Source organism: Gorilla gorilla, chromosome 9 (assembly GCF_029281585.2).
Source record: "Gorilla gorilla gorilla isolate KB3781 chromosome 9, NHGRI_mGorGor1-v2.1_pri, whole genome shotgun sequence".
NCBI lineage: Eukaryota > Metazoa > Chordata > Mammalia > Primates > Hominidae > Gorilla > Gorilla gorilla.
The window spans coordinates 12,255,978-12,276,211 of record NC_073233.2 but is presented as its reverse complement, the minus strand read 5'-3'; the positions used below and the strand labels follow the sequence as shown (position 1 = coordinate 12,276,211).

The window sequence follows — 20,234 nt, the reverse complement described above, 5'->3', positions numbered from 1 at the left end:
ATTATACAGAGAATTATAATTGGGATAAGGAAAGGGAGCATCTGTTGAACCACGGGTGAAAACCACCAGGAAGGACCAGGGCGGAGAGGGTCGTAGGAGTGTTTTAACTCCTCTTGGATCTTTTTTAAAGTTTGTAAATTAGTCTCAACTACCCCTGACTCGTTAATAGCAGCATTCTTCCTGTAAGAATAAACATGTCCCTCCTTTTTCTGCCGTAAGCAGGTCTAAGGCCCGCCTGTTCTGTGCCGTGACCTGTGCTACTGAAGTCATCTGTTGCTGTAGGGAGGCCAGGGACTCGGCCGATGCCTCAATGGCCAACTGCAGGTGAGTAGACAGATCCTGAGATGTTTGGATTAAGTGGGTGAGGGCTCCTGTTCCTAGCCCTGATGCCACTAAGGAGGAGGCTAAGGAGATGCCTAGTACTAAGGGTAGGAAAATAGCCCGTTTGCTTTTATTTCGCGGCCTTGGCTCGGTCCAGGCTAGCAGATGGCTAAGTTCGTCCTGACTATATAGGGTCAGGCTAGGGATGAGAGAGACGGGTAAGCACAAGGTGTGATTACCAGTTGAGTTAAGAACTTTAGTTAGCGTGGAGTTACACCAGAAGTAGCCTCCGGGTGGTGCTGGGGTGCTGGTAAGCATCCTGGTCTGGTTACACCAAGAGGCATTTGGGATAGAGTAACAGAACGGGAACTTGTGTCTTGTAGGGTCTGAGAATAGTGGGACCTGTCCTTTTGAGACTGGTGGTATAGGGGTGGATGAATTTCTTGTATAACTAAAGGGGGTAGGGAGAGGAACTGCCACTAAGGGAGGTCTTCCGAGGGCCGCACAGAGGAAGCAGTGGGAGAGGTTTTGTACCCCTGTGGATTGGAGCAGTTGTGCACCTTCTGAGATTAAAGTTAACCACGAGAAGGGGGAGGACATGGCCTGGTCAGCTGCAGGTTGAAGCTGGTTGGCAAGCCTTCTCGGCCGACTGGATTGAGGAGGCTAAGTCTGATAACCCTGTGACAGTGGTTTTAAGGGTCCTGGCAATGCGGATCTTAGCTACCGGATACATAAAAGTTCTGTGCTCATATAGTCCTCCATCTATACCGGAGGCCCAGCGGGGGTCTCAGGGGTCAGAGATTTGGAGGTTAAATCCGTTAAAGCCTCCTGAAGTGTTGACAGAGAACATGGTATCCTTTCTATAAATGGATGCCTCATGGATATTGCACCAGTGCCACGGGCAGCCTACATTTTCTTTGACCCACGTGGTATTGCATTTGGAGTTACTTTGATCATACAGGAAGCAAAGCGCTGGATTTTTTGTATTTGGGCCTAAGGAGGAGAATTTTAGACCTAGGAAAGTTATGGGTGCCTGGTACCTTGCTGGCGGGCATGCTGCCGTGGCTACTAGTCTAGAGGAGACTGCCTGTCTGGAATTCCAATTCTCAGTGAGGAAAAAAACCCAGTGAGAGGGAGTCTGAGAGGGGACTTGTCTACTACGACTGGTGTGCAAGAATAAGAAGAGTGACAAGACAAAAAAAGCAGACTTCATGTTGGTGAAAGTTCTGGAGGGAGACTTGCCACACTAGTTCGTCTATATAGGCTAACAGATTTTCAGGCCAGCGAAGGGTGTTAGCGAAAGTAGGGAATGACCAGCTTTCCTCGAGAAGAACTTGAATAAATTGTTGGAGCCTGTCACACGGAGAATTCATGTGGTATTTGATTTAGAGAGTTTCAGTTTGGTTGGGGAGAGGGAGGTGACAGTCCAAGTGGCCTGATGTTGTATAGGTGCCCTCTTAAGATGGGAAATATGGTACCAGGAGGGAAAGCCTATAAGTTTAGCTGCCATCAGTGTTGTAAGAATTACCATATAGGGGCCTTTCCACCAGGGGGAGAGGCCTCTTGCCTGGAGGTCTTTTACTGGTACCTGATCTCCTGGGGTTATTATGGCCGGACTGTCTGGGCTGAGCGGTCTGGGCTTTGGAAGGCTGTGGTCGGCGTGCTCTCTTAGCAGCTCCCTTAACAGGGTGAGGTAGGGCAGGTACATGCTAAGAGGTGGGGTATTCACAGGGAGCTCTTGAAAGAGGAAGGGGCGCCCCTATAGGAGTTCAAAGGGGCTAAGGCCTGTGGGGCTTCAGGGTGCTGCCCGGAGCCGTGCGAGGGCAAAGGGAAGTAAGGTTACCCATGATTGGCGCGTCTCCAGAGCCAATTTGATTAGGTGTTGTTTGACAAGGCCGTTGGCGCATTCCACTTTTCCAGAAGACTGTGGCTGGTATGGAGTGGGTAGCTTCCAGTTAACGCCAAGTGTGGTTGTCACCTGTTTGACTATCTTGGAGATAAAAGCAGGACCATTATCAGATTGGATTGTCCGAGGGAGGCCAAATCTCGGGATTATGTGTTCAATGAGGGTTGAAGCTACCACCTCTGCTGTTTCATGAGTGGTGGGATAGGCTTCAATCCAACCTGAGAAAGTATCTACTAGAGTAAGAAGATAACGGAACTTTTTGTGTCTAGGTATGTGGGTGAAGTCAACTTGCCAGTCTTCTCCTGGCTGATGTTCTCTTAGCTGGTGACAGGGACCTGGGAGTTTAAGTTTTCCCTGAGGGTTTGCCATTGTGCAAACATGGCACTCCTGATGTATTTGCTTCAGTAAGGAATAAAGGGAAGGATGGTAGATTATGGGTTGAAGAAAGTTATATAAAGCCTTTGGGCCTATATGTAACGAACGGTGCATGTCAGTGAGGATGAGTTTCTCCTGACTGCGCGGGAAAACTACTCTATCATCCACGAATATCCAGCCCTGATTACTCTTGTTAGGGGTGTGGCTATGAAAGCACTCATCGGAGTTGGTTTTTACTCCTGAGCGACCCATGAGGTGGACTAGCTCTTCGGGGGAGTAATCGGGAGTGTAAGCAGGAGAGAGGAAGCACACAGGAGTGGGGGAAGGGGCCAAGAGGGTCGTGGCCCAGGCGGTGGTGTCGGCGAAATTGTTGCCTAATGATATAGGGTCCTTAGAATTTTGGTGGCTTTTGCAATGGATGATGGCTACCTGTGTGGGGGCTTTTAGCGCCTGGATGAGTTTCTCAATGAGGGGTCCATTGACAATAGGAGTACCTTTAGTGGTAAGGAACCCCCATTCCTGCCAGAGAATGGAGTAGGTATGTGCTATTAAGTAGGCATACTTGGAATCAGTGTATATGTTTACTTTTTTGTTTTTAGATAGAATTAGAGCTCTAGTAAGAGCTATGAGTTCTGCCTTCTGGGAGGTTGTACCAGTGGGAAGTGGTTTGGCCTCAACTACTTGAGATGAGGTGACCACGGTGTATGCCGCTCGTCGTTGGCCCTGCGGCGTGGGGATGGAGCTACCATCCACAAACAGGGTCTGATGGGGATCTAGGATGGGGTTGTCTTGGAGGCTTAGGTGTGCGGGGGGTAGGGTTGATAGGATTTCAGAACACGAGTGTAAGGATGCAGGGTCCTGTTCTGGGCAGGGGAGGAGGGTAGCTGGGTTTAAGGTTGGAGAGGTAGTAAGTGTGATGTGTGGGTTTTCAATAAACAGGAGATGAAATAGCTGGAGTCTGGAGGGGGTCAGGTGACTCAGGCACTTGTGTGAGAGTAAGTCTTATAGCCTGTGTGAGGAGAAAACAGTGAGAGGGTGCCCTAAGGTAAGCTTAAGAGCCTCTTTGGCTGGCACGGCTGCCAGCCCTAGACAGTGGGATTGAGCTGCTTGGAAAGGTAGGCTACTGGGTGGTGTGTTCCTCCTACCGGTTGGGCCAGGAGCCCTGTAACAACCTTTTCCCTCTCATCGGTAAAGAGATGGACTGGGTGTAGCGGGTTTGGGAGTGAGAGGACTGGGGCTGTTATGAGGCAATTTTTAAGCTTATTGAAAAGATTGGCTACTAGTTTTGGCTCAGAGAGTGGGCCAAGGGGGGTCTGTTTGGCGGCCTGATACGGGGGCCTTGCTAGGACTCCGAAATTGGGGACCCAATGTCTGAAAAAGCCGACTAGCCCCAAGAAGGAGAGAATATCTTCAGCATCTTGTGGAGGCTGAAGATTTTGTAAAAGGCTGATTCTGTCTGAGGTTAGGCCTTTTGAGTTTGGGGTGAGACGTATGCCTAAGTAGGTGACTTTAGAGGTACATAGTTGGGCTTTGGACGGGGTGACTCTATAGCCTCAGTTTCCTAGGAAGTTTAAGAGAGTACAAGTGTCCTTAAGGCAATCTGTCTCAGAGGGGCTGCAAAGGAGCAGGTCATCGACATATTGGATAACAGTACTGGCCTCCAAAGGGCAGCGAGCGAGGTCTTGGGCCAATGCCTGTCCAAAGAAATGAGAGCTGTCTCTAAACCCCTGTGGCAGAACCGTCCAGGTGAGTTATGTAGAGACGCCGGTGTCTGGGTCTTCCCATGTGAAAGCAAAGAGGAAGTAACCAGTGGGGTCTAGTGGGATAGAGAAAAAGGCATCTTTAAGGTCCAGAACAGTGAAGTGAGACGTGTTCGGGGGGATGCGAGAGAGGAGTGTGTATGAATTAGGAACTACCGGGACTGTAGGGATGACTGCCTCATTGATGAGGCAAAGATCTTTTATTAGATGGTAAGTCCCAGAGGCTTTTCTTACCGGCAGAATAGGAGTATTGCAAGGAGAATTAGTGGTAATTAGGATGTGTTGTTGTAGAAGCTGAGTAATAATGGGTTTTAGTCCTCGACGGTGCTCTAAGGAAATGGGGAACTGAGGTCGGGCAGGGAACTTGAGCGGGTCCTTTAACTTAATAAGGACTGGCTTATGGTGTGTGGCAACAACGGGAGTGTTGGTGTCCCAAATTTTGGGGTCAATGGGGGTAGGGAAGACTAATGGCGGGGTTGGAGAGGCCTGGGCTGCTGTATCGGCTGAGAGGAGGGGTAGGAGAAGAGCTAGGTGGGTGGATGGGCCGGGCCAGAAGACTACTGAGGCTCCTAACTTGGTCAGGAGATCTCTCCCCAGGAGAGGGACTGGACATGAAGGGATGATGAGGAAAGAGTGCGTGAAGAACGAGTGGTCTAGGCGGCAGGGCAGTGAAGGTGTCTGGCGGTAGGTGGAGGGAGTGCCATCAATCCCCTAACAGAGATTGAGGAGGGGTGGCTGGGCCCGCTAAAAGATGGCAAAACAGAGTAGGTAGCCCCTGTGTCCAGTAAAAAGGAAATGGACTTACCCGCTACCTGAAGCATTACCCTGGGCTTGGCAAGGGTGAGAGGGGTTCCCAAGTCTGGGCCTCTTCAGTCGTCATCCAGTTGGAGGAGCTGGAAGGCGCCTTCACCATCCGGGGAGGGGTCGCCATGTGGAGACACAGCGGCCACTCCGAGGCCGGGGCAGTCTGACCTTCAGTGCCCCATTTGTTGGCAGTTAGGGCACGGGCGTGTTGGCGGCTTGGGGTTTGGGCACTGCTTTGCCCAATGACCTGGATTGCCGCACTTGAAACAGTTGTAAGGCAGGCAGGACGGTTGCTGTTGGCTAGGGCATCGGCTGGCCCGGTGTCCCGAGTTGCCGCACTTGAAGCAGGCGCCAGACGGGGCCCGGGAGATTGTACCTCTACCTTTCTTGCCTGGGCTCTTAGGGAATGCCGGTTGCACGGCAGCCGCCAGGGCCTGGGTTTGGAGCTGAACTTTTTGTTTTAATCTTGCCTGTCATTGTACCTCAGCCGCCTCCTCTCGGGAATTAAAAACTTTGAACGCCAGCTTTACTAAGTCCTGAATAGGGGTTTGGGGGCCTTCCTCCACCTTTTTTGTTTTTTTTCTAATATCTGTTGCTGACTGGGAAATAAAATACGTTGCCAAGACGGTTGCCCCTGCAGGGGTGGCCGGATCTAGGTGGGTATAGTGGACCAAGGCATCAGTCAGCTGATTTAGGAAGACTGCCGGGTATTGTACAATTTCCTTTAGTTTGTCAAAGTTGACTGATTTATTGGAGGCCACCTGCATCCCTGCCAGGAGGCATTGAACCATTATGTCCCGGTGGCGACGCCCTGCTTGTCCAACTTGGTAATCCCACTCCGGATCGGCGGATGGAACCGCCTGTGTTCCAACGGGTAGGTTGGGGTCTGTTAGATGTAATTGATCGGCATGCTGCCGTGCCGCAATTAGAATGCGTTCTCCTTCCTCAGGGGAAAGGGTGGAGGTAAGAATAATGTGGATATCGTGCCAAGTGAGGTCATAAACCTGACAGAGATAATGAAATTCTTTTGTGAAAAGAGTAGGGTTGGTGGAGAAAGAGCCTAGGCATCTTTCTATTTTGGACAAATCAACGAGGGAGAAAGGCACATGAACTCGAACAATGCCTTCTGCTCCAGCCACTTCGTGCAGCGGGGCAAGGAGTGCCGTCCTGGCCTGGGTGTGCGCGGCCACAGGGGACTTGGGAGGGGCAGGTGAGGGTAGTGGCGGAGGAGGAGGAGTTGACGGAGGTGGAGGAGGAGATGGCGTGATTGGCGAAGGAGGGACCCGTGAGGAAGTGGGCGGTGCGTGACCTGAAAGTGGAGCCGAGGGGGGTGGGGAAGCACATGGTGGCGGCAGAGCATGGGCGGCAGTTCGGAGGGGAGGGGAGGGGAAGATAAGTTATCTATGGGGTCTGAGAGAGGAGAAAGATCGTCTTTGTCTGGATCAGGAGAGGTTTGGGGAGAGGTTTTAGCTAAAAGGACTTGCGCTAGTGAACACTGGGCGCAGAGGTCTGGTGGAGAGTGAAGGTCCCAGAACCCTTGAACATATTTGATTTCTGACCATTTGCCTTGCCTCTGACAAAAATTGGTAAGGTCGTTTAGGACATTGAAGTCGAGTGTGCCTTCGGGGGGCCAGCGAGATTGGTTGTCTAAGGTATATTGCGGCCAGGCAACCGTGCAGAAGAAAATTAGTCACTTTCGTTTTAAATCTTGGTCGAGTTGTAAAGTTGGGAGGTTGCGCAGGAGGCACCCTAAGGGGGTGTTTTGCGCGATTTTGGACTGGGTGGACCCCATCCCCTTCCCTTTATGGCCACAGTCTGAGGGACAGCAGAAGCATCCTTCTGGGGTCACTCAGACCACGTGGCTCCTGCAGCCTCGGATCGGCTACTTCAGACACAGACGTCTCCGAGTAGTCAGTGCCGATTTGGACTTCCCCTGGGGAAGTAAACTTGGGTCACCTGGTGGCCCGGACTGGCCTTCCCTTGAGGAAGGAAACTCTCCCTGGGCATGCGCACTACTCTCAGCCAGGGAGGAACGGACAAAAGGAAAAAGGAGGAGTACTCACCGAGCGTCGGCCGAATTGGACTGGAGTGGCTGCAGCAGCTGCCACCTGGTGGCAAGTAACCAAACGAAACGGATGGGTAGCCGTGGGGAAGAAGCCTGATCCAACCAGGAGGGGAGTCCCCTCGAGCCTCTGGGGGGCTTAGGAGGTGTCCCCTCCCGGGTTTCGGCACCAATGAAAAGCAATGGAAGGGCACCGTGGATCAATAAGGCTGAGAGGCGAGACAAAGAGGGCAAAAATCTTCTTTATTGAGCTCTCGGGTGAGGTTCACTGGTCTGCAGGGGGAAGGCCAGGGAAGTCGCGCTGTGCCAAAGGTGCAGCGTGCTTATATAGATGAGTGATGTGCCTTAGTGATGTGCTTTAGTGGGCATGCGTGTTCACTGAGGCGGCGGGAGCAAGAAAGGTGAACCCGAAAATGCTGAGTCAGGGTATCCGAGGTGGCTGTCAGGATGGCGGGAATAAATGGCGGGAACAGGCGAAAATGCCAAGTCAGGGTAGCCAAGATGGCTGCTGGGATGGCGGGAACTGGTGAATCCGGGCATGCTGAGTCAGGGCAGCCAAGATGGCTGCAATCTTGGGGTCTTCACTGGGATCCAATCAGTAAGAAAGTGGGAAATCCGAGGAAAAGGAAGACGCTGAAGGAATACAATGGAAGAAATTAATGAGACTAGGATTAGGAGGATCAAAAGGCAAAACAGAATAGGGAGACATGAAAGTGAAATGGGGAGAGAGCCCACTGCAAGCAACGCCTCCAATCCCCACTGCAGCAGCAGAAGCAGAGGGAGAGCTGGAGGAGTCTTGAACCCCTAAATCCATAGTCCGTGTTGCTTTGAAGGAACCTCCGGGCCCATCTTGGAAGAATGTGTGCAGAGCAGCTGGCTGGTTTCAAAGCAGGACTCCACCCCGTTGAGCACACAGCCTCTCACTGAACCTGTTTCACCTGACTCTCCCTTCCACTCCAGGTGCTCTTTCAGGATGCAAACCTTTCCCATTCCAAATTTGGAATAAAGTAGCAACACACTGCTGTTTTCAGTTTTCTGTACAAACTTGAAAATTCTGAATGCAGAAAAACTTAAGAAATGAATTAAGGAATGAAAATATTTACAATTTAATTGGTAGGGCTTTATTTGATAAAATTAAGATATTCTGCGACAGATACATTGTTGTATGCAACACCATTGCAAGATTTAGATATGATATGTGAAGTTCATTTATTTTCAAATTACAGTAATTGGTTTAAGATTTTAGCGACAATTCTAGTTACTACTACTTTAGCAGAATGAAATTTTCTAAATTTAAATTAGGAAAAAAATTCTACTTTAAGACTACAGTGATTCAAGAAGAGTTTATCTAATTTGGCATTAATGTCAACAGAATATTTATCATGTAAAAATCTGGACTTCAGTAACAATGACTTTGTGGAAATAAAAGTAATAAAAATAAATTTTTCAGAATAAACATAATTAACTAATGATTTTTATATGTCACTTGATGTGTTAGATCCACTGTTTATGAATAGAACCTCCTGACATATGTAATCTTACATATAAAATAAATATTGTTTTGTAATTCAAATTTTAGCCTTACCACTCGAGTATTTTATATTAATGAGTTTATCTTGACATGATACACTGCAACACGGCTTATTGCTATGAAAATTCAAAAGTTTTCTATGTTGAATCCAAGAACAAATGAAAATGTCTTTCTTTTAGACATTTGTTTTGTTGTGGAGTGTTATGGAAGATACCTGTGAGCATGCTATTATATGAATCCTTAGAGAGACCATGATCAATATTGAAAGACTTTGGGAATGCAGTGATTATGGCCTAAAGAGTATATGTGGTCAAGTGAAGAGTAAATTTAACATGTCCGGAAAATGAATTATTGTTCACATTTTCCTGCATATTCTGATCAAGAGTTGCATTTGTGGTCGCCATCAACTGAGAAGGGTAAGAACCTTTGAGAAGGTGAACAGAAGCCAGCATCTGTGGGTGACACAATGGATAATGCATTGTCATGAGTAATGCTGAGGCTAGTATTAAATAAATGCTACTAGGGTATTGTGGAGGCAAGAAGATCTGTATAATTTCCTCAAAACATATTCCAAAGGGTCATAGTATTGTGAATAATAGCAGCATTGCTTCAATTTTCTTGTGGTGGAAAATACAGAATTAGCTAGGAATGGCACATTTGACAGTTTAAGGTAGTGAAGAAATGCTGCCTATATTGAACTGGAAGAAATGGCACCTTGAGACTGCAAAGCATCTTTATGTAAACTGATTGGACAATATATACATATATAAGAATTTTCCTCTAACCATTATTCTACCACATTCAGCTCCCACTTACGAGTGAGAACATGTGGTATTTGGTTTTCTGTTCCTGCATTAGTTTGCTGAGGATAACGGCTTCCAGCTCCATCCATGTACCTGCAAAGGACATGACCTCATTCCTTTTTATGGCTGCATAGTATTCCACGGTGTACATGTACCATATTTTCTTTACCCAGAGTCTATCCTTGATGGGCATTTGGGTTAATTCCATGTCTTTGCTATTGTGAATAGTGCTGCAATGAACATACATATGCATGCATCTTTATAATAGAATGGTTTATATTCATTTGGGTATATATCCAGTAACAGGATTGCTGGGTCAAATCGTATTTTTGCCTCTAGGTCTTTGAAGAATCACCACACTATCTTCCACAATGGTTGAACTAATTTACACTTCTACCAACAGTGTAAAAGCATTCCTTTTTCTCTGCAACCTTACCAGCATCTGTTGTTTCTTGACTTCTTAGTAATCACCACTCTGACTGGCTTGAGATGGTATCTCATTGTGGTTTCAATTTACTTTTCTCTAATGATCAGTGATGTTGAGCTTTTTTTCATGTTTGTTGGTCACATAAATATTTTCTTTTAAGAAGTGTTTGTTCATGTCCTTTGCCTACTTTTTAATGGGGCTGTTTGTTTTTTTCTTGTAAATTTCTTTAGATTCCTTGTAGACTTTGGATATTAGACCTTTGTCTAATATCTAGATGGATAGATTGCACACTTTTTCTCCCATTCTGTAGGTTATGTGTTCACTCTGATGATAGTTTCTTTTGCTGTACAGAAGCTCTTTAGTTTCATTAGATCCCATCTGTCAATTTTTGTTTATGTTGCAGTTGCTTTTGACATTTTTGTCATGAAATCTTTGTCCATGCCTATGCCTTGAATGGTATTACTCAGATATTCTTCTAAGGTTTTTATAGTTTTGGGTTTTACATTTAAGTCTTTAATCCATTTTGAGTTAATTTTTGTGTAAGGTGTAAGGAAGGGGTTCACTTTCAATTTTCTCCATATGGCTAGTCAGTTCACTGAGCACCATTTATTAAATAGGGAATCCTTTCCACATTTGTTTTTGTCCGGTTTGTCGAAGATCAAATGATTGTAGGTGTGCGGTCTTATTTCTGAGTTCTCTATTCTGTTCCATTGGTTTACGTGTCTGTTTTTGTACCAGTACCATGCTGTTTTGGCTACTGTAAATTTGTCAAAAGTATTTCCATCAATCTATTCTTCAAACTTTTATTGACTGGATCCAGTGACAGAAAGGGAATGGCTTTTTCTGACAGATCCTTTTTGTATTAGCATTTCAGTTTTTAGAGATTCTTTAGATTGAACTGAGATATGTTATTCTCCCTCTCATCACTCTTATACACATCTTTGTTTTCTAGTCTTTTTACAATACAAAGTGAGTTTATTTCTTCCCCTGAAGAAATAAATCAAGTATTTATACACAGACATTTTTCTTGTAGGGCTACTAGAGTTCCAGATTTCAGACTAAAAACATTCAATTTCTTTAATTGTTTCCCATTTTTCAGCTATCCCAACACATTTGTTAATTTTCCATGGAAAACCTCCAGCTTATCTACAATCCTGTGCAACAAGCCCCCAGAGGAAGCCACAGCAATTAAGAAGGGTCCTCTTATTACACAGGACACAGTGTCTACTACCTCCTTGACATCTGGGAGTTTGATTATTAAATACCTTGAGGTAGTCTTCTTTGGGTCAAATCTGCTTGGTGTTCTATAACCTTTTTGTACTTGAATGTTAATATCTTTCTCTTGGTTTGGGGAGTTCTCTAACATCATCTCTTTGAATAAACTTTCTGTCTTTATCTCTTTCTCTACCTCCTCTTTAAGGACAATAGCTCTTAGATTTTCCCTTTTCGGGTTTTTTTTTTTCTAGATATTGTAGGTGTGCTTCATTGTCTTTTATTCTTTTTTTGTCTCCTCCGACTGTATTTTCACATAGCCTGTTTTCAAGTTCACTAATTCTTTCTTCTTCTTAATCAGTTCTGCTATTAAGAGACTCTGATGCACTTTAGTATGTCAATTGCATTTTTCAACTCTAGAATTTCTGCTTGATTCTGTTTAATTATTTCCATCTGTTTGTTAAATTTATCTGATAAAATTTCGAATTCCTTCTCTGCGTTATCTTGAATTTCTTTTGAGTTTTCTCAGAACAGCTACCTTGAATTCTCCATCTGAAAGATTACATATCTCAGTTTCTCCAGGATTGCTCCCTGGTGCCTTATTTAGTTCATTTGTTGAGGCCATGTTTTCCTGGATGGTGTTGATGCTTTAGATGTTCTTCAGTGTCTGGGCAATGAAGAGTTAGGTATTTATTGTGGTCTCCACAGTCTCTTTGTACCTATCCTTTAATTTCCAGGTCATTAAAAGGACTTGGGGCCCAAACCCAATAATGCTGTGTTTTTTGCAGACTTGTAGAGGTATGACCTTGGTGGTCTTGGATATGTTTCAGAATAATTATCTGGATTACCAAACAAAGATTCTTTTTCTTTTCCCTTACTTTTTCTCAAACATATGGAGTCTCTGTCTCTGTGCTGAGCCATCTGGATATGGGAGTGTGGTGATGCAAGCATCCCTGGGCCACCAGCACTGGGACTGTGATGAGTCAGACCTGACATCAGCACAGCATTGTGCCTTGCTTAAGACCCTTCCCTTCTGGGTGCTGAGTTCCCCCAGGATCTGGGTATGTCCAGAGATGCTATTTGGGAGCCAGGGATTAGAGTCAAAAACCTTAGCAGTTTTCCTGATGTTCTATCTTAGTACAACTAGGCTAGCACTCAAACCACAATACAAAGTTCTTCACACTCATGCATCCCCTTTCCACAGGCAGGAAAGCCTCTCTTACAGGCCTCTCCCTGTGGCCACTGTCACCACCAGTATACAAGATAACTGCTCAGCCACCACCAATGTTCACTTAAAGCCCAAGAGCTCTTTAGTCAGCTTATGGTGAATGCTGCCAGGCCTGGGACTCACCCTTCAGGGCAGGGGGCTCCCCTCTAGCCCAGGCAGGTCCAGAAATGTTGTCTAAGAGCCTAGGCCTGGACTTAGGGACTCCAAGAGGCTGCTTGTTACTCTACCCCACTATGACCAAGCTGGTACCTGGAGTGCAAGAGAAAGTTACCCTTTACTTTTACCTCTGATTTCCTCAAACAGGAGGTGTTTTATTATTTTTATTTTTATTTTTACCATAGCCACTAAAGCTAGGAATATGCTAGGTCACCCTTGAAGCCAGCATGTATGTCTGAAGGCCCAAGGCCCATGGCATACTCCCTGGGTATTTCTGGTGGTTATTCAGAACACAAGGGCTCGTTAGTCAGCAGATGATGAGTCATGCCAGGATCAGGTCTTTCCCTTCAAGGTTGGGGGTTTCCTTCTTGGCCCAGGGTGTGTTTAGAAATGTTGTCTGGGAGTTAGGGCTTGTAATGGAGGCCTCATGACTCTGCCTGGTGCCCTCTCTGTGGCTGAGCTGGTATCCAAAATGCAAGACAAAGCCCTCTTTACTCTTTGCTCTCCTCTCCATAAGCAGAAGGAAGGAGTCACCTTCATTGCTGCAAGCTGCACTGCCTGGGGTTTGGGAAAGAGTGTGCAAGCCCTCCCTTAGCCATGCCATCTGGTGTCTCCCTAGGTCACATGACTCCCTAATTCACTGACTCTAAGCCCAGCCTGGCACTAGGAGTTGCCTAGAAATTTCAGTTCTTGTGTTCTAGACTGCCTTTCAAGTTTACCTAGGACCCTAGAGCACTTTGGCCCACAGTGGCAAGGCTTGCCAAGAAACTCAAGTTCTGACCACTGGTATGGGCAATTCCTCTCTGGCTAGGGCTGGTCCATATGCTCCTGCCATCTGTGGGTGCTGGCTGGGCCCAGCACAGCTTTATTCTCTGCTGTGACAGGGCAGCACTGAGTTCAGTGTAAAGTCTCCCAGTCAATGCATTCTTCCTCCCCAAAGTTAACAGATTCTCTCTCCACACAGCACAGCCGCTGCCATTTGTAGGGGGTGAGGGGGTAATGAGGGAGGAGTGGAATCTGATTTAAGACTGTCTCTCTTGCCCTCTTCAATGCCTCTTTCCATCGTATAAAGTTTAAAACAGGTACTGTGACTGCTCACCTGATTTTGAGTTCTTGTGATAGTGCTCTTCTGTGTGCAGATAGTTGTTAAAATTTGGTGTTCCAGCTGGGGGGATGAAAGGTGTAGGCATCTATTCTGCCATCTTCAGATTAGATAATTTTTATCATGCCATCTTCAAGTTCACTGGCTCATTGTTCTGTCATGTCCACTTTGCTGCTCAGCACATTCAGTAGATTTTTAATGTAAGGTGTATTTTTCTGTTTTAGAATTTTCACTTGTTTTTAAGATATTATTTCCCTTCTAAAATTTATTATTTTTTCATTTATCACTATATATTTTCCTTCACTTCAATGGGCATAGATATATTAGCTATCTGAAAGTTCTCAGTGGCTAATTTGATATTTGAGTAATCTTGAATTTGGTCTTTGGTCTCATTTGATTATGTTTTCTATTGAGACCAGATTATTGTTTTCTAGTTCTTTGTATGTCGGGAAATTTAGGATAGTGTGCTGAATACTGTAAATGTTATGTTGTGGATGCTATGGATTCTGTTATAGTCTTCCAAACAGTGTTGAAGTGTTTGTTTTAGCAGGGGAATTAACCTGGTTCAATGCAATCTACAAAATCATGCTCTTGAATAGCAGTTCAAATAGTAACTCACCTCTTTTATTTTTTATTTATTTTTATTATTATTATACTTTAAGTTTTAGGGTACATGTGCACAATGTGCAGGTTTGTTACATATGTATACATGTGCCATGTTGGTGTGCTGCACCCATTAACTTGTCATTTAGCATTAGGTATATCTCCTAATGCTATCCCTCTCCCCTCCCCTCACCCCACAACAGGCCCTGGTGTGTGATGTTCCCCTTCCTGTGTCCATGTGTTCTCATTGTTCAATTCCCACCTATGAGTGAGGACATGCGGTGTTTGGTTTTCTTGTCCTTGTGGTAGTTTGCTGAGAATGATGGTTTCCAGCTTCATCCATGTCCCTACAAAGGACATGAACTCTTCATTTTTTATGGCTGCATAGTATTCCATGGTGTATATGTGCCACATTTTCTTAATCCAGTCTATCGTTGTTGGACATTTGGGTTGGTTCCAAGTCTTTGCTATTGTGAATAGTGCTGCAATAAACATACATGTGCATGTGTCTTTACAGCAGCATGATTTATAATCCTTTGGGTATGTACCCAGTAATGGGATGGCTGGGTCAAATGGTATTTCTAGTTCTAGATCCCTGAGGAATCGTCACACTGACTTCCACAATGGTTGAACTAGTTTACAGTCCCACCAACGGTGTAAAAGTGTTCCTATTTTTCCACATCCTCTCCAGCACCTGTTGTTTCCTGAGTTTTTAATGATCACCATTCTAACTGGTGTGAGATGGTGTCTCATTGTAGTTTTGATTTGCATTTCTCTGATGGCCAGTGATGGTGAGCATTTTTTCATGTGTTTTTTGGCTGCATAAATGTCTTCTTTTGAGAAGTGTCTGTTCCTATCCTTTGCCCACTTGTTGATGGGGTTGTTTGTTTTTTTCTTGTAAATTTGTTTGAATTCATTGTAGATTCTGGATATTAGCCCTTTGTCAGATGAGTAGGTTGCAAAAATTTTCTCCCATTTTGTAGGTTGCCTGTTCACTCTGATGGTAGTTTCTTTTGCTGTGCAGAAGCTCTTTAGTTTAATTAGATCCCATTTGTCGATTTTGTCTTTTGTTGCCATTGCTTTTGGTGTTTTAGACATGAAGTCCTTGCCCATGCCTATGTCCTGAATGGTATTGCCTAGGTTTTCTTCTAGGGTTTTTATGGTTTTAGATCTAACATGTAAGTCTTTAATCCATCTTGAATTAATTTTTGTGTAAGGTGTAAGGAAGGGATCCAGTTTCAGCTTTCTACATATGGCTAGCCAGTTTTCCCAGCACCATTTATTAAATAGGGAATCCTTTCCCCATTGCTTATTTTTGTCAGGTTTTTCAAAGATCATATGGTTGCAGATATGTGGCATTATTTCTGAGGGCTCTGTTCTGTTCCATTGATCTATATCTCTGTTTTGGTACCAGTATCATGCTGTTTTGGTTACTGTAGCCTTGTAGTATAGTTTGAAGTCAGGTAGCGTGATGCCTCCGGCTTTGTTCTTTTGGCTTAGGATTGACTTGGCGATGCGGGCTCTTTTTTGGTTCCATATGAACTTTAAAGTAGTTTTTTCCAATTCTGTGAAGAAAGTCATTGGTAGCTTGATGGGGATGGCATTGAATCTATAAATTACCTTGGACAGTATGGCCATTTTCATGATATTGATTCTTCCTACCCATGAGCATGGAATGTTCTTCCATTTGTTTGTATCCTCTTTTATTTCCTTGAGCAGTGGTTTGTAGTTCTCCTTGAAGAGGTCCTTCACATCCCTTGTAAGTTGGATTCCTAGGTATTTTATTCTCTTTGAAGCAATTGTGAATGGGAGTTCACTCATGATTTGGCTCTCTGTTTGTCTGTTATTGGTGTATAAGAATGCTTGTGATTTTTGCACATTGATTTTGTATCCTGAGACTTGCTGAAATTGCTTATCAGCTTAAGGAGATTTTGCGCTGAGATGATGGGGATTTTCTAGATATACAATCATGTCATCTGCAAACAGGGAGAATTTGACTTCCTCTTTTCCTAATTGAATACCCTTCATTTCCTTCTCCTGCGTAATTGCCCTGGCCAGAACTTCCAACACTATGTTTCACATAGTCCCATATTTCTTGGAGGCTTTGTTCGTTTCTTTTTATTCTTTTTTCTCTGAACTTCCCTTCTCGCTTCATTTCATTCATTTCGTCTTGCGTCACTGATACCCCTTCTTCCAGTTGATCACATCAGCTCCTGAGGCTTCTGCATTCTTCACGTAGTTCTTGAGCCTTGGCTTTCAGCTCCATCAGCTCCTTTAAGGACTTCTCTTCGTTGGTTCTTCTAGTTATCTATTTGTCTAATTTTTTTTCAAAGTTTTTAACTTCTTTGCCATTGGTTTGAATTTCCTCCTGTAGCTTGGAGTAGTTTGATCGTCTGAAGCCTTCTTCTCTCAGCTCGTCAAAGTCATTTTCCGTCCAGCTTTGTTCCGTTGCTGGTGAGGAGCTGTGTTCCTTTGGAGGAGGAGAGGCACTCTGCTTTTTAGAGTTTCCAGTTTTTCTGCTCTGTTTTCTCCCCATCTTTGTGGTTTTATCTACTTTTGGTCTTTGATGATGGTGACATACAGAAGGGATTTTGGTGTGGATGTCCTTTCTGTTTGTTAGTTTCCCTTCTAACAGACAGGACCCTCAGCTGCAGGTCTGTTGGAGTTTGCTAGAGGTCCACTCCAGACCGTGTTTGCCTGGGTATCAGCAGCAGTGGCTGCAGAACAGCGGTGGCTGTAGAACAGCGGATCTTGGTGAACCACAAATGCTGCTGCCTGATTGTTCCTCTGGAAGTTTTGTCTCAGAGGAGTACCCAGCCATGTGAGGTGTCAGTCTGCCCCTACTGGGGGGTGCCTCCCAGTTAGGCTGCTCGGGGGTCAAGGACCAACTTGAGGAGGCAATCTGCCCGTTCTCAGATCTCCAGCTGTGTGCTGGGAGAACTGCTACTCTCTTCAAAGCTCAGATGGAAATGTAGAAATCACCCATCTTCTGCGTCACTCACGCTGGGCCCTAGACTGGAGCTGTTCCTATTCGGCCGTCTTGCTCACCTCTTATTTTTATCTGAATGTCTTTGTGTCTGCTTTATGCATGCTTGGTTCAGGAATTAACCAAAGACATGGCAAAGTTTATATATAGAATTTGAGCTTTCCGTACTTGGCTTTATACTTTCTAAATTTTTGTCTTTCTTTCTAGCAGCTGTTGTTGTCCCAAACTTTGTCCTCTAATTCTCCATGACAGATAAAGAAAGACCGTTAGTTTTGCATTACAGTTTTAAGCACTCCATGTATGGCACTGATTTCATCATTCCCTCAGGCTAAAATCAATAACAATGATAAACTAAACCTATACCATTTTGTTATAAGACCAAGAGGTTTGTATGTCTACAGTTCATTAACAGAACCATTACACTAAGGTAGCAGGAATGCAGCAGAGATAGGATTATGTTGGGTGAGAGAGGGCATCCCTGTCTTTTGCCAGTTTTCAGAGGGAATGCTTCCAGTTTTTGCCCATTCAGTATGATATTGGCTGTGGGTTTGTCATAGATAGCTCTTATTATTTTGAGATACGTCCCATCAATACCTAATTTATTGAGAGTTTTTAGCATGAAGGGTTGTTGAATTTTGTCAAAGGCCTTTTCTGCATCTATTGAGATAATCATGTGGTTCTTGTCTTTGGTTCTGTTTATATGCTGGATTACATTTATTGATTTATGTATGTTGAACCAGGCTTGCATCCCAGGGATGAAGCCCACTTGATCATGGTGGATAAGTTTTTTGATGTGCTGCTGGATTTGGTTTGCCAGTATTTTATTGAGGATTTTTGCATCAGTGTTCATCAAGGATATTGGTCTGAAATTCTCTTTTTTGGTTGTGTCTTTGCCAGGCTTTGGTATCAGGATGATGCTGGCCTCATAAAATGAGTTAGGGAGGATTCCCTCTTTTTCTATTGATTGGAATATTTTCAGAAGGAATGGTACCAGCTCCTCCTTGTACTTCTGGTGGAATTCGGCTGTGAATCCATCTGGTCCTGGACTTTTTTTGGTTGGTAAGCTATTGATTATTGCCACAATTTCAGAGCCTGTTATTGGTCTGTTCAGAGATTCAACTTCTTCCTGGTTTAGTCTTGGGATAGTGTATGTGTTGAGGAATTTATCCATTTCTTCTAGATTTTCTAGTTTATTTGCATAGAGGTGTTTGTAGTATTCTCTGATGGTAGTTTGTATTTCTGTGGGATCAGTGGTGATACCCCTTTTTCATTTTTTATTGCGTCTATTTGATTCTTCTCTCTTTTCTTCTTTATTAGTCTTGCTAGCGGTCTACCAATTTTGTTGATCTTTTCAAAAAACTAATTCCTGGATTCATTGATTTTTTTGAAGGGTTTTTTGTGTCTCTATTTCCTTCATTGCTACTCTGATCTTAGTTATTTCTTGCCTTCTGCTAGCTTTTGAATGTGTTTGCTCTTGCTTCTCTAGTTCTTTTAATTGTGATGTTAGTGTGTCAATTTTAGATCTTTCCTGCTTTCTCCTGTGGGCATTTTGTGCTATAAATTTCCCTCTACACACTGCTTTGAATGTGTCCCAGAGATTCTGGTATGTTGTGTCTTTGTTCTCATTGATTTCAAATAACATCTTTATTTCTGCCTTCATTTTGTTATGTACCCAGTAGTCATTCAGGAGCAAGTTGTTCAGTTTCCATGTAGTTGAGTGATTTTGAGTGAACTTCTTATTCCTGAGTTCTTGTTTGATTGCACTGTGGTCTTAGAGACAGTTTGTTATAATTTCTGTTCTTTTACATTTGCTGAGGAGTGCTTTACTTCCAACGATGTGGTCAATTTTGGAATAGGTATGGTGCTGAAAAGAATGTATTTTCTGTTGATTTGGGGTGGAGGGTTCTGTAGATGTCTATTAGGTCTGCTTGGTGCAGAGCTGAGTTCAATTCCTGGATATCCTTGTTAACTTTCTGTCTCGTTGATCTGTCTAATGTTGATAGTGGGGTGTTTAAGTCTCCCATTATTATTGTGTGGGAGTCTAAGTCTCTTTGTAGGTCACTAAGGACTTGCTTTATGAATGTTGGTGCTCCTGTATTGGGTGCATATATATTTAGGATAGTTAGTTCTTCTTGTTGAATTGATCCCTTTACCATTATGTAATGGCCTTCTTTGTCTCTTTTGATCTTTGTTGGTTTAAAGTCTGTTTTATCAGAGACTAGGATTGCAACCCCTGCCTTTTTTTGTTTTCCATTTGCTTGGTAGATCTTCCTCCATCCCTTTATTTTGAGCCTATGTGTGTCTCTGCAAATGAGATGGGTTTCCTGAATACAGCACACTGATGGGTCTTGACTCTTAATCCAGTTTGCCAGTCTGTGCCTTTTAATTGGCGCATTTAGCCCATTTACATTTATGGTGAGTATTGTTATGTGTGAATTTGATCCTGTCATTATGATGTTAGCTGGTTATTTTGCTCATTAGTTGATGCAGTTTCTTCCTAGCCTTGATGGTCTTTACAATTTGGCATATTTTTGCAGTGGCTGGTACCGGTTGTTCCTTTCCATGTTTAGTGCTTCCTTCAGGAGCTCTTTTAGGGCAGGCCTGGTGTTCACAAAATCTCTCAGCATTTGCTTGTCTGTAAAGGATTTTATTTCTCCTTCACTTATGAAGCTTAGTTTGGCTGGATATGAAATTCTGGGTTGAAAGTTATTTTCTTTAAAAATGTTGAATATTGGCCCCCACTCTCTTCTGGCTTATAGAGTTTCTGCCGAGAGATCAGCTGTTAGTCTGATGGGCTTCCCTTTGTGGGTAACCCGACCTTTCTCTCTGGCTGCCCTTAACATTTTTTCCATTTCAACTTTGGCGAATCTGACAATTATGTGTCTTGGAGTTGCTCTTCTTAAGGAGTATCTTTGTGGCGTTCTCTGTATTTCCTGAATTTGAATGTTGGCCTGCCTT

The 20,234-nt window shown here is 44.2% G+C and overlaps 1 protein-coding gene across 5 annotated transcripts in view; it reads left to right on the top strand.

Annotated features, from left to right (window-relative positions):
- The window catches only part of LOC101136052 (olfactory receptor 52E6), a 100,277-nt gene that overhangs the window by 1,037 nt on the left and 79,006 nt on the right, over positions 1-20,234 (top strand). For 3 of the 5 annotated variants that reach the window (XR_010135353.1, XR_008669549.2, XM_055355302.2), the window contains exon 2: positions 223-324. The gene's annotated coding sequence lies outside the window, so the exon portion shown is untranslated. Of the gene's footprint in view, positions 1-219; positions 325-20,234 lie in introns of all 5 variants that reach the window. The other 2 variants (XR_008669550.2, XM_055355301.2) reach the window with 1 other exon arrangement.